Below are 13,291 nucleotides of genomic sequence, written 5' to 3' on the forward strand. Positions count from 1 at the left end.
TCAAATTACAAACATAATATGCACTATAAATCTTAATGTAAACCAAAGCGAGTACAAAATAACGCTTCACGCTGTCAAAATGGCTCATTAAATATCATCAACTAAATAATATTTCAACTAAAATACAAACACATAATATAAATAAGAGTTTACCCGATGAATTACACAAAAAAGTACGAAATTATCAATAAAAAAAATATGCGCGCATTGTGACGCACAGGTATTGTTAGCAACCTCATCATTCGTATTCGAACAGCAACCGCATTCGTATTCGAACAACCGCATCATTCGTATTCGAGTAGAAACCGCATCATTCCTACTCGCATCGTATGAGTAACGAAATGGATGCGAGTAACGAAATTGATTTGTGAGTACCGAATCGGTACTTCGAGTCAACCGATGTACCCGTTACTTGGTAACGAATACATGCGGTTTGCTCCAGCTCAAGGAGTCTGTCTTGTATTACTTGGTGATATTCTTTTAGTTAAAATTCTCGGTGAGCTATACTGAAGCTGTGCTAAAATCATTTAGGTACTTTATTTTTCAAATTATTGTTGATTATATAGATTATTATTATATTAAGTTATATTATATAGATTATTATTATGTAAGTTATATTTTATATTAAGTTTTAATTATTAGCATGTAAAAAATGGCTATATATATGTTTTATATTTCATTATGTGTTTTATAATTTTAATGTGCGTTTATTAGCTGCTTTGTGCTTAGTTTTGGGCTATGTTGAATTATTTATTATTTTGACGGTTCTTTCATATCTAACGTAGTAGTAATTTCGCGCAGTACTTTGGTAAGTAAAGTTAAGTTAGAATTCCAAAGTAATTGTACCATGTCCGAAAGGTGATATCTGAAAAAGGAAAAATTAATATACCTTCTTGCAGACTTTTAAATACTTCTGACTTTTTACTGAACCAGACACGTAGCCTTTCCCATGCTCTTCGTATAGAATCATAATCCATTATAAATTTTTTTATGTGTTTCATATTACTGCATTTTAGCTCTCTCATCGATTCATTCCCTACTTTTATAACTAGTGAACGTACAACATCGAAACTGGAATTTCATTTTAAATGCAACTTCTTAAAAAACCGAAAATACTAAAATAGCAGCTAATCATGTGTTAATATTTCACATGTTCTAGGCTATTTAAAGTACATTACAGAAATGGACGACCATTCCTTTTATAATACTTCTTTCTGTGTGAAATTTGAATTTTACATTTTCTTCAGTATTTGTATATATTGGTAGCAATTCTGAAGTGCATATACAGAGTCGTAGCTAGGGTTTTCAGCGCCCGGGGACAACTGAAGATTCCGTGCCCCCTACTGCTTGCCAAGGATGAAAAACATTTAATTCTAAAATGTTGTAACATCAGTTTGGCGCCCCTTGCATTCTGCGCCCGGGGACATATGCCCCCGCTCTAGCTACGCCCCTGTGCATATGGGTATATAAATTCCTGCAGAACTATTTGTTTTGACATCTGTTGATAACCATGTTCTTTAAATATCTAACATCTGACAATATTTTATGTTTTATTAATCAAACTCTGGTAATAAAAAATAAAGCAATGCAGGTGTATCTTATGTTTAAGTAATTTTATTGACATAATTTTCTGCTCATGTTAACCTTTTTGACATCAAAATGTGTACATGCATTCAACTTTAAAAAGAAGCAAATATCCAGTAATGGGTAATGGTAAATTTTTAAAAACATTATTTACTTATTTAAAGAGCTGACTGAAATATAATAAAATTATGTCAATAGACTGGAATATTTCAAACATAACAGTTGTGTGACATATTAACTTGAAAGATTACTGAGGGAAATTTATTTATTAACTTGTTTTCAGTCTCTTTAGCAATTGCTACTAAAAGATAAGCAAGTTTTCTGATTTAGTTGGAATTATTAGACTGCTTGTTTTCAGTAAATTTTAGGCAACTTTCTGCCTTATGCAAATACTTATGTTGCTCGCCGTGTTTCTTCAAGAGATATATATTTCAGAACTTTTACTAAAATTTAAGCATAAAGTGGCAGTAGGATGCCAATTATCTGAACCTGTGAGGTACAGTGCAATTCAAAAGTTGCTGAATTATAATCTTTAACAGTACACCTTTATATTGGTGCTGAAAGAGTATCCTCTTATTGAAAATGTGTCAAAGAATCCCTATCTTCAGTACACAAATCAGTTACAGTAGATTTAAGGGTGCCCCTTGGATTATTGCAAAGTTGTTTCATTTATCGCCAAGTTGTCGTTTCATCTATGGTGACCTGAGTGGTTGAATGTTATGGAAACCCTATTATGATGTAACTGGTTGCTGGATTGTGGTCAATTTGAATGATGGGAAAAGATTTAAAAAGTGTGTGTCGGGTTTTGGATAATGGAAAGTGCATGTTGGATTTTGGAAAATTTTGTGGTCTACATGGTAAAATGCCTGAATGTGGTAAGATTAATTTGAAGTTTCTGTACAATTTGGAATGAAAGGGAAATAAAACATGAATTGACTCTTATGTAGGTAAAAATATATTTACTGGTACCCTTTGGCAATTTTTGGCGGTACATGGGTGCAGAGTTTGTGCAAGCCTCTGACTTGTTATTTTGGCTTGTGTAGCCGCTACACAAAGCCAAAATAAGACAAAAAATTGCAGGAACTCGGTATCCATGTAAACATCGACATATTTTCACTTCAAAAAACCCCGGAGAATTGCACAAACTTGGCATTGCACACTCTCTCGACTTTATCCATGTACACATCAGCCTATTTCCACTTAAAAAAAATCAGAGAATTGCACAAACTAGGCATTGCACACTCTTTTGACATTGTCCATGTACACATCGAACTATATCCACTTAAAAAATCAAAGGAACAGCCTCCCAATGTATATATATAATGTCATTAAACTACATTTTAAATCAAACACATTGTGTAACATAAAAAGGGAAATTCATCTTTGCGCTCCACAAAATAAATATCCACTACCTTATTTCTGAATTAATATGTCTTCAGTCAAACAAAATCCTCCATATATATCCTCCATAGCGCCATTATCGTACGTTGTTCGACCGTACACATTTCCTTCCTACGGACTGGACACTTAATGATGGCTACTAAGTAAACCTTCATTTACACACTGGTCAAGTAATGCTCCTTTCCCCTTTCTTTCCAAATCGTACATTGAATATACTTCCTAACCAACACACGTACAAGCCCTTACGAATTTACTGCAATCATGTAACCGATTACGTCATCATAGGGTTTCTATTACATTTAACTAGTTGGCCTAACATAAATGAAACAACTTGGTGATAAATGAAACAACTTCTCGATATTACAAGGGGTACCCTTGTCTCTATTCTAACTGACATGTAAATGAAGGTTTACTTAGTAGCCATTATTAAGTATCCTGTTTGTAGGAAGGAAATGTGTATGGTCGAATGTCGGAGGATATTTCAACTCTTATATTTGCAAATTTATGTGGATACGCCAGTATACAGATTCTAGTTCAGATAACTTTAGAAAGTTTTTAGATGCTGTTAAGGAATTTTGTTTGACTGAAGACGTGTGAATTCGTAAATAAGGTAAGTGAATATTTCCTTTGTGTAGAGCAAAGATGAATTTTTGTTTTATGTTATTTCCTTGTTTGATTTAAAATGTAGTCTATTGAGATTATATATTTTTTGTTGGCTGCTTCTTCGACTTTTTAAGTGAATAATGATCGTACATAGACAAAGTCAAGAGAGTCCACAATGCCTAATTTGTGTAATTCTCTATTTTTGGGGGGTGAAAATAGGTTGATGTATACATGGATACCGAGCTTGTGCAATTCTTTGACTTCTTATTTTGGCTTTGTGAAAAATCGCTGAGAAGCTGAAAAATTAGGGGTGTTAAGTTTTTAAACTTAACACCTTAAACTCGCTAGGTGCCGGACAAACTAACTAAAAATCAAGTTCATAATAAGAACAATCATTTAGTGGTAGTACAATTAAATTTAAGGTTCACGTTGTGAGTAACGTAATAAAAAGTAAAATCAATAACAATAACTCCAATAAAGCTCCATGTTTCTTAAAAAGCCTCCCAGCTCAAACAAATGGAGTGACTTGACAGACCACCGTAAAAATATACACACAAGATAAAAAAATGCAATAAATTTATAAGACAAGCACATGTATTAATTTTCTTGAATAATTCTAACATTAGTTGACTGCGTAAACTGATCAGTTCCCTACCATAATAATACTATGCAAAATAACACAGAATATCACACCAAATTACAGCTTACAATAATTAATAAACCTTAATATGAAGAATAACACATATCTCGTTCCAAAATTAGCATACTCATATTAACATGTAAGTTCACTATTTTTGACATTCACTAATTAAGCTGGTAAGCAAATCTTTAAACCTTCATTTACAGACTTTCAATTAACTGGTCATTATTCAAAATATTCTAATCACTTAGTAATTTATACATATAAAGCCCTGGAGAATTGCACAAAATTGTTTTTCTTCCAAGTAATTTGAAAAGATGGAGAGGTAGACAAATTTAAAAATCGCTTGCAGATTTTTCGGAACATATTTTTACGAAATATGCAGGCGGGGTAAGATGGCTTCCCTGCAAAACAGTTTTAGGGTTGCCATAGAATTGCATGGAAGGCAGAGTTGCCGAATTTGGTAAGTAATCGCCCATTTGGCCACAAAATTGGCGATATGCCATGGACGGATGGAGAACCTTCTGGAATGAATTCTAACCGGTTTATCCCAGAATGTTCTCGAACGCAAGCCGAAAGCTATATAAAACCTGCTGGTCCACAGTCAGTTAGAGTGTGCCTCGTTGAGTGCGAGATAGTTAGTCTTGAGTTAGTCAGCATCTGAAAGAGGTGAAGAAATAATTCATGTAAATAAAGTTCCTTATTCTCAAGTGCCTGAAGTGGAAGAATGTGAAAATGCGACTATTAAGTTCAACGAAACTGATAGAGAAGTTATGAAGTCGCAGTTAGCGAGTATTGAACCATTTGAAAATGCATATGATGCAGAGATGAGGGAAGTTGATGTGCAGCTTAAGCAGTATGCTCCAGTATTGCAAGAAAATTCACCCACTTTGCAAACTATGTGTGTATCTCATAGCGTGCAGACAAGGACTTCATTCTAAGCCAGGATGCTTCTGTTTGTAAAGAATCTAATTCCGTTCATGACTCTGATGCAGAATTTGAAGCTGGTTTCCAGGAAACGGGAGAAAACGAGTATGTACCAGCTGCTAAAAATACAGAGGTGAACTGTATGCATGCTGTGAATGAACTACAGAGTGGTGAACAAACTGTTTCACATATATAAAATATTCTAATCACTTAGTAATTTATACATATAAAGCCCCGGAGAATTGCACAAAATTGTTTTTCTTCCAAGTAATTTGAAAAGATGGAGAGGTAGACAAATTTAAAAATGTGGATTGGAAAGTCTGAAAGGACTATATCTTCAGATTGTGATATGCAAAACAGAAATGCATCTGAGAACTGCAGTGGAAAAGTATTTGACCCAGGTATAACTTAATGAAAAAACAGACTGAAATTCATCCTGAACTTTAATTTGTATAATTTGAAATTGTTATATGTATATAACTTGTATATAGTGTAATTATGTGTTTATTTAGTTATGTTACTTGTTTGTTTTATTTTTTGAAGATGGCTTCCCTGCAAAACAGTTTTAGGGTTGCCATAGAATTGCATTGAAAGCAGAGTTGCCTCATTTGGTGAGAAATTGCCCATTTGGCGACATGCCACGGGTGGATGGAGAACCTTCTAGAATGAATTATTACCAGTTTAGCCCAGAAAGTTCTCGAACGCAAGCCGAAATCTATGTAAACCCTGCTGGTCCGCAGTCAGTTAGAGTGTGTCTCGTTGAGTGCGAGATAGTTAGTCTCGAGTTAGTCAGTCTGTGCGGAGTTGATCGAGTTGACAGCCAGGCAGCAAGTGCTGAGTGAGTTGTCTAGTGCATCAAAAGTGTCTTTTAGTGTATCATGGTTAGTGCATCATCCAGAGAGTGTGTTGAGCTCTGGGAACGACTGAACCGAAGAGTCGGGAGCTGTGCTCTGTGTGTCGTCGAGTGCATCGCGAGTTGTAGGGTGGAGATTCTCGAGAGTACGTGGAGTTCGAGAACGACCAAGCAGAGTCGGAAGCTGTACTCTGGTGCTTTGCAGTGAAGCTGTCTCAACCGTTATAGCCTGATAACCTGAAGGCTGTGTCCCTGATTGTTCCAGCGAGAAGATCTTCGACGACTGTGAAACATGTCTTTGGAGCTGTCCTGATTAATATTGGCTAAATAGTGTGTTTCGAGACTTCATCAAGTGTTGTCATTATTCACTCCAAATCTACGAACTCCGTACAAATGTGAAGGAAGAAAATAGCGTAACAACTGGTGTCAGAAAAAAAAATTGTAACAATATAATCTTGAGGGAAGTGTCCAGTTTTTCTCACAGAGGAAGTCTTATTTCCTTGAGCCAACACCTTGATTACAGTTAATAAACTAACACTCGTGCGCTGAAGTCCATTCTGTACAAGAATATCTGGAAATGGGGTGAAACTTTTGTAAAACTAACCGCCAGATCAGGGAAAAGTTCGTTCTTCAGAAGCATATTTCTGTGTGGAATGTCTAGGCGTCGGGAACTATAACAGCCGGATAGTAATAACTGAAGTCGATCCGGAACTTCCAAGTGTCGGGTATATTCACTAACAGTCACGCGCGAAAGTAGTAGTCAGGAACATTCTTTATCAGGAATGCTTCAATAGACCAGGAAAAATGCCTTGAAAGGACTCAAACTGGAAAGGTACTGGGTGGGATAAACAAGAAAACCCCCTGGTATCAGCATCACCTTGAGAATATCTATATACAATTCTCGGAAAATTATAATGGAGAAATGACTATGCTATAAATTTTTTTCTGACGAGTTCTAACACTTTTTTTCAATGCAAATTCTCATCTGCTTAATGCAGGGAATCCATAGCCGCAGCTCGCTGGTTCACAGCACTTGCGAGAGCAAGACCTGCAAGGGGTCAAGCCCGCACTCTTTTCTCCTTTTCCTTTTATTTCAAAAATCGGAATCTAACTTTTAACATGGGGCAGTCTCCAAAGTAAACTCGGTCTCTCCGCCCCCGAAAATTTCATAGGCTTACAAAAAATCATAAAATTAATTCTTATCAATTCCAGAATTTTACTTTATCTAGAACTGAGAAAATTATACTCTCTCAACGAATCAAAAACAATAAAAAGCTGATAATCAAGTCCTGACCATCTGTACTGAAAAATAGATCCCCCCCAGCTAACAAGCGGAAACTAGCGATAAGGAAATCCAGTTACCTAAAGTTACTGAAGGAAACATTGCAAATATAACAAAGCGAAAGCAAATGAGAATGAGAAAGCTGATTTCCGTAGTAAATGAAACTACAAACACCCTTACGGCAGTAAAAGGCCATAAACCAGGTGTCTCTTCTCAATGTTTCCTGTCTTTGTTACACTTCATTTTCAAGAATTATGAGCTAAATAAAGCTTTAACAACTTTATAATACTCTTTTTACCAGATTAAAATATACATGAGTACAAATAAAAATACTAGAATAATGATAACTTAACACAAATGTTAATATAATTAAAATTCGCAACATAACATTGCTGCTACACAAAGCCAAAATAACAAGTCAAAGAATTGTACAAACTCAGTGTCCATGTACTGCCAGTTACAGCCTAGGGTACCCGTAAATATACGTTTAGCCACAAATCTACATGAGAACATGTATTTCTCATTGCTGTTTTCAAAATGCTGCACTGTAATGGACATGAACTCTTCAGTGATGGTCAACAAACTTACCTAATTAGTAATACCTTACCTTAGAGAGTAATTGAGTGTTTTCTATCATTAGTGTAAATATTATTAGTGAGAGTTTCAGGATTTCTGAATTACTTTTTATTTTAGTTATTAAAAGACAATGTGAAATTTTTCTGAACCGGTGTAGTCACACTTGCCATCTTATACAACAGTAGTAATTATTTTCTCCTTTGAATTACATTTTTTCAACCATAAGATCTTGGTATTTTTTAATTTCAGTTAAAAACGTGGGCTAAAAATGAATTTACTGGTGCTCCATGGCGATAATTGGTGGTACATGGGCACTGAGTTTGTGCAGTTCTTTGACTTGCTATTTTTGATTTGTGTAGGGGGCACAAAAATTGCCGCTACACAAAGCCAAAATAACAAGCCAAAGAATTGCACAAACTTGGTATCCATGTGCACATCGACCTATTTTCACTTAGAAAAATCGGAGAATTGCACAAACTAGGCATTGCGCACTCTCTTGACATTGTCCACGTACACATCGAATTATATTCACTTAAAAAATCAAAGGAACAGCCAACCAAAAAAATATATAATCTCAATAAACTGCATTTTAAATCAAACAATGAAATAACATAAAAAGGGAGATTCATCTTTGCTCTACACAAAGGAAATATTCACTTAACTTATTTACGAATTCACACGTCTTCAGTGGAACAAAATTCATTAACATCATCCAAAAACTTCCTAAAATTATCTGAACTGGAATCTGTATATTGGCGTCGCCACATAAATTCACAAAATAAGTGTCAAAAATATCCTCCGTAGCACCGTTCGATCATACGCATTTCCTTCCTACAAACAGGACACTTGATAATGGCTACTAAGTAAACCTTCATTTACACAATTGTACAACCAATTACATCATAATAGGGTTTTCATAGCATTCAACTGCACAGGTTATAAATGAAACAACAGGTTGGTGATAAATAAAACAATAACTTAGCGATAATGCAAGGGGCACTCTTAAATCTACTCTAACCAAACTTTGAATTCTTTTCTGGAGAAACATTTTCTTAATCATTCTGGCTTTAAAATTTGACTGTGAAGTTTCTGTAATTTGAGATAGTTAGTGTTGTATGTGAGGTTTCAAATTTTTTTAAGAAAAATTTTTAGGTTTTAGACAATTTTGCTTAGATTTCAAGACTATAATTTTTGTTTTATTTTGACCGTCCATTGGATAGAGCTGGCATTTAGAAAAATGAAATCGAAGTCTATGTTTGTTAAATTATTGTGATGAGATGTCTAGTTTGAGTACTTGTCGTAAACTATTTGAAAACAAATTGTAGCACAATTAACTGAGTTGGGCTGGATAATGCAGTTAATTAGATTAAAGTTTTTTTTTTTTAAACTCAAAACAAGACTTCTCCCCCCCCCTCAGTGAACATGATCGCCAAAATACGGTTTTTATGATTTTCTTTAGTTGTAATGTGAACACAAACCTCTTCCTTTCAGAAAGGCATCCTTTCTCGTAGGACGAACGAGATTGTTGGAGAACATAATGTAAAAATTTTGAAAGTATAAAATACATTCCTTTAAGTGCATACATAATTTAGAAGGAAGAAAGCCCAATTTCTTTGGCATTCAGAAGCAGCCCCCCTTTTCCCCCTTTTTTTGAAACGATCGATTTCATTCGAGAAGATAAAAATAGAAGAAATGGTAGAAATATAATTCTTACCAGATATATGAGTGTTTGATAAAGAAGTTTGTTGCCTGCAAATAAGCAGAATGAAGTTTTGTGAAAAAGAAAATTGAAAGTTTTCTTTACCTCCTGCAGCAGTTATACAAAGATTTATACATGCTGTCTGTGAAACATATTCATCTGTGCATTTCATTCATCATTTCATTGCAGTCATCTGTACAAACATTTCAAGCCTGCCAATGACTGTGTGATTAGAGTTACTGAACACTTATAATTTATCTTGGGTTCTGTTTCAGACAAATATCCAGAGAAGAGCAGCAAATAAATTTATAATTTTTTGTAAATGCAGATCACCATTCACATGTGAGAAAAATAAATCAGGTTTAAGACTACATTACAGTCTTTTTGTTATAAATTATTCATACACTCCTTCATTATACTCTTCTTTGTAGTAACATAAAGGGAAGTAAAAGTTAATTCATTTTTATGAAAAGAAAACATTTCTTGGAAATGCTGCTCCATTAGATTCAATTCTTTCATGAAATTTCATTTTGTAGTCTTTGTCAGACATGCATTTCTATTTATGAAAATATCTTAAATGATGAAAAAATTCATATTGTGGCACTGGAAAAAAATCCGTTTTGTAAAAATTATGAAATCTTAACATTTTTGTATTGTTATATAGTTTTATTTAGGGAAATTTTATAGTTATTATAAAAAATAAAACACAGAAAGTTTTGATTCCTGTATTTAAAAAAAGTGATCCAAGGTATTTAGTTTAAATACTTGAAACTTTTTACATCAATTTTGATTTAGCTTGAGGGGTTATAAATTAGAATAACGAGGTTGATTTTTTTTTTCTTTAATGCCAGCCAATGATATTTTTTTATTTACTAGCATGTAACATTTTTTAACTTGCAATTTTGTTACAATTGGTACACCAAAAGAAGTTAAAAAAGAAATAAAATAGTCTAAATTGACATACTTAAACCATGTTTAAACATTAACTCTTTACCGACCGATTGGCTTTTTATCGGTAACGCCTACCGATCGATAGCCTATTAATCGGCTTTTTTTCACACGTCTACCAACCTATAGCCTATTAATCGGCCTTTTTTCCAACAACGCCTACCGACTGATAGCCTATTAATCGGCTTTTTTCACCAATGCCTACCGACTGATAGCCTATTAATCGGCTTTTTTTGCCAATGCCTACCGACTGATAGCCTATTAATTGGCTTTTTCGCCAATGCCTACTGACCGATAGCCTATTAATCGGTTTTTTTTCTCGGGTCTACCTAAAAATAGCATATCAATCGGTAGCCGTGGCGATAAACAATTGCTATTTGCTGTATCATCTGCATTTTATTATTGTTATTGAGCTACATTGCTCATTTGTGTTAAGTGCGTTGCTTCGTTAACTCCCACATTTTCACACAATTTTTAAAAAATTTATCGTTTACTATGAGCGAAAAAATTGTACTGGAGAATTTCATTTAGATGATTTATCAGATTGTTCCGAAAGTTATTCAGGACAGGAAGAATCTGCAGCTAAGCGGCCAGTCGGACGTGCGTATGCAGTTGAACAGCTAGCGATTGGTAAAGTATTAATAAAATGGGAGCTTACAGAGTCAAACCATCTGCTTCATCAGCTGGAGGTTGCTGTACTGATGGAGCAAACAGCGTGTTTGCAAAAGTTTCTATTTTACTAATGTTTAAACATTGTTTTAGTATGTCAGCCTAGAATATTTTATTCTGTTTTCAGCCTCATTTTAACCACATATGCCTCTTATTCATCATGCTGAAAGAATAACTTACTAGTGGGAACTAATACTTTGAAAACTTACTCGTGTGAAACAAGAGTAAGTGGAGAAGAAAAAAGTAAATTAAAATATATTTAATTTATGCAAATAATGTTGTGAGTTGCCTATGTACCAGTTCTAAAGCTTGGCATTGTTTTCTGAAACATAATACAGTACAAAGTCTTTAATCCAGATGTCCATAATCCGGAATGATCTATAATCCGGACCTCAAAGCTACGAACTTTCTACGCGTAAATGCATTATGCATTTATGCATGCACATTACACGTTTATGCATGCACGTTAAATTATAACAAACGGTATAAGCTAGGCTAAAATTATCCAATTATCTATTTCAGTTAATGTTGCAGATGGCGTTGTTCCTTAATCTTCTAATTGGATACGCCTTATTATTTTTTTGCAGACTGTTAGAGCAATTTTATAAAAAGTAAGCTTTAACTTTCGATTATGTAAAAAAGAATTTCCGATTCTGGAGCTGCCAAAGGATCTACAAAGAGAAAGCATGTTTCGATGTACCGCTTCCAATAGTAAAGAAAGTGACAGAGAGGTTATTGAAAACGAAAAAATTTCGATTGCCAAGTTAGTCGGTATTCTCGACACAGCAATTACAGGACTTGAGCAGTGGAACTCAACAAGAAATTATGTCTGTTTATAGAATTAAAGAGAAAGTATAAACACAAAAAACAAAGCAACTTAAACAACTTACATTGAAAGAAATGTTTAATAAAGTAAACAAATAAATATTAAGCTTTTTTTTGTAAATTTTGATACACTTTAGATCATAATTGCTCTTTATTTCATAAATTACGGTTTCATATTTTTAATTTTATAATTTCTGTATGCCATTTTACCAGATTTAAATTGATGATCTATAATCCGGAATTGCTGAAGTCCCAACAAGTCCGGATTAAAGACTTTGTACTATATAGGATTCTGTGAATAGGATATCTTTTTTTTTTTTTTTTGGAAAAGAAATTATGTTGAGGAATGCTTTTCATGAAAATCTACATAGAAATGCTTTTGATTTAATATAAGAAATCTTTTTCTAAACTCGTGTTTAATTTTTAGATACGTAACAAATTCAAACTTTTCCATGTTCAGTTTGTGTACGGAGCCCGAATATGATTTCAGGCTTTAAATATCCTGCTCAGTTTTTGTCGTGTATGGGAGTGAAAATTTTTCTGCTTTACTTTTTTGAAGGAATTTAACTGTAGGGATTATGTGAAAAGTTAGATTATTTAAATTTTTCAAAATTTATTTTTAAAATTTAAAAATCTCAATATGAATATTTGCATAATTTAAAAAAATTTTTGTAATAGAAAATATATGTCTACAACCAACAGTTGCAAAAATGAAGGCTGCATAAGGATTTGTGGGTATAGTCAATTTTAACTCAAGTGTGCAAATGAATTATGTATAAACATTTTTAATAGCTGTATTTTTTTAAAATTTAAATTAGGGTTGCTATTTGAAACAATCAGACTGCTTGTCAGATTTTCTAATCTGTTTTAATGTAGAGTTATTTTATCAGAGGAATAGTTTGTCTAAAATTAATCATACTTTTGAAGAAATTTATTTGGAACAAAAGTAGTTCAATAGTTGAAGCTGTCATTAAAACAAATTTTTAAAATATAGTGAATAGCATGAACTTTAATGAAATTTAACATGTAATTGTGAGCATGATGTATTTAAGATTTCACTTAACTTTCTAAACCTATTTTACTCATTCTCTGGTAGTCTTAATTTTTTACCATGTAACTGATTGAATGATAGGTAATTATTATATATGTTTAGTTGTCATTAATGTGACCTATTTCCATTAAAAACTTGCTCTTTAGGTTAATGTGTAGTAAAACAATATTCTTTTACACCTTCAGATATCTGTGAAAATAGAAGATATATTATAATTCTGAAAGGTATTGTTT

At 33.5% G+C, this 13,291-nt stretch overlaps 1 protein-coding gene across 1 annotated transcript in view; it reads left to right on the plus strand.

The window, feature by feature from the left end:
- The first annotated feature begins 377 nt into the window (after positions 1 to 377).
- The window catches only part of LOC118192099 (uncharacterized), an 82,369-nt gene continuing 69,455 nt past the window's right edge, over positions 378 to 13,291 (plus strand). Inside the window, exon 1 of the mRNA XM_035362999.2 lies at positions 378 to 531. The gene's annotated coding sequence lies outside the window, so the exon portion shown is untranslated. The remainder of the gene's footprint in view (positions 532 to 13,291) is intronic.

The sequence above is a fragment of the Stegodyphus dumicola genome, chromosome X1 (assembly GCF_044657685.1).
Source record: "Stegodyphus dumicola isolate Sdum_Otavi_A_Nest chromosome X1, ASM4465768v1".
Lineage (NCBI taxonomy): Eukaryota > Metazoa > Arthropoda > Arachnida > Araneae > Eresidae > Stegodyphus > Stegodyphus dumicola.